At 45.4% G+C, this 1,848-nt stretch overlaps 1 non-coding gene across 1 annotated transcript; it reads left to right on the forward strand.

Moving 5' to 3' along the window:
* Positions 1 to 358: 358 nt before the first annotated feature.
* Positions 359 to 432, forward strand: Trnar-ucu. The gene has a single exon. It is a non-coding gene; the product is annotated as a tRNA-Arg (tRNA).
* The last annotated feature ends 1,416 nt before the right edge of the window (positions 433 to 1,848 follow it).

A 1,848-nucleotide genomic window follows, 5' to 3' on the forward strand; every position in this document is an offset into this window, starting at 1 on the left:
CTTCTCAGCGTGGCTGGGTGCACTCCACTTCATTAGCATGAGAATAGAGAGACTTTCCCGTTATCCTTGCTTAGGGATGGAGAGCATTAGAGAGCGAAGGCTCCAGCTCTGTCCTGCTCTTTCAGGGATCCAGGGACTGGAAAAATGACTACTGTCACTTTCCTCCAATCCTCTGAGGACCCTAAGACTCACGATATTGAGAAAAGCTTTGATGGAGCCGGCTGGTGGATCTCCACTCCAGATTTTCCAGCTGTCCCTGTCCCCCCCACCGCTCAGAGAGCAGGATGCTGAGATGGCTCGGTGATGCAGAAGGTATGTGCTTTTTCAGTTCTGGTGCTGATGCTGTGTGTGTGGTGAGGTCTCTGTGGCGCAATGGACGAGCGCGCTGGACTTCTAATCCAGAGGTTCCGGGTTCGAGTCCCGGCAGAGATGGTCACCTGGCAGGTGTCTCTTTTATTTTGCATGCTGTCATACTAGGTTAGTAATTATATTTATTCATCCTTAGAGGCTCCGGGGAGTGAAAGGAAAGCCTTTTTCTTGGGAATCCTGGACCTTCTCTCTCTTTTGCCTCCCTCCATCTTCGTTCTTTCTTTCGTTCTTTCTTTCTTCCTCCCATACTGATTTTCATTGTCTACCCGAGGCTTGGAAGTCCGTTTCATCTTTCTGTTCAGGATGAATGACACTTTTAATATTTTGCTCACAATAAGAAAACAGGCATAAAACAACTAAGATGCTGACTTACAGGTTTTGGAACAGCTGTGGTTGGTACCTTTTATCTCTGAGAATACAAAGGGCAGATTGACTCACAGGCAAAAGGGGAAATGGACAGTTGTTTAAGGTAATGTCCAGCTTGACCTTTGGGATCGGGAGAAGGCTGAGGGTCACATAGAAAACGCTTTCTCTCATTCTGTCAGCTGTACTCTTGCATTCATAGCACTTTGGATGCCATGGCTCATCACTCCCGTACTTATCTGTAAGGTGAAATGTAATCACGCTTTGCTCTTTGTCTCAGAGGAATAAACTACAAAGCAACCCACTAATTGCCAGCAAGAACTTGGCTGAGCCTGTCCCCAGAAAGTTAAAGTCTCCCACAGAATTGCTCTTTAATGTGAAGTTTGTTGTGCTTTTCTGCATGTGAGGAATGCCATTTTTATAATTTTCAACAAGCTGTTTTCTCATCCCCTTGAATCCTTCATTCATTTCTCCCCATCTCATTGAATGGGACAAATCCAACCAGACTGGGAGCTTGGTCAGATTGGGATGTAGCTTGGGTTTCTATTTTGGGTTGGTCTGGCTCCCTCCCTTGCACACTGCTGTTGTACTGTTAGCTGGAAGAAGCCGCCCTTGTCAAGAACTGACCTCCACCTCAGGTGATCCCAGGAAACCTGAGCAGATACCTTTCTTTGTCTGCTGGAGAGAGTCAGCATCTCTCTCACTTGGGACATCCTGGTCAGATGACCGGAGTGAGAGGGTTCTGCATATTTGGATATAACCAAACCATGCTAAGGGTTGGGGAATTGAGAATGCAGAAGAGGCAGTAGGTAGGAGTTGGTGCTGTCTCCTTCAAAACACACACACACACACACACACCTCTTGATGCTGGGTATGTAGCTTGATTGGCAGAGTGCTAGCCTAGCATACACAAACTCAATTTCAAATCCCACTGTCTACAAAACAGGGTATGGTAGGAGCATCAGAAGTTCAAGGTCATCCTCAGCAAACAAAGGGAGTAAAAACTGTTACTGACGCCTACATAAAATGTAAAAAATTTTTAAAGTGTTCATTCTAAAGAATCATCAAGTATTCCTACGTTAACTTTTTAAAGTAGTTATTCTAACTATATGGTCC

This window comes from Nannospalax galili, unplaced genomic scaffold (assembly GCF_000622305.1).
Source record: "Nannospalax galili isolate Female #2095 unplaced genomic scaffold, S.galili_v1.0 scaffold579, whole genome shotgun sequence".
Lineage (NCBI taxonomy): Eukaryota > Metazoa > Chordata > Mammalia > Rodentia > Spalacidae > Nannospalax > Nannospalax galili.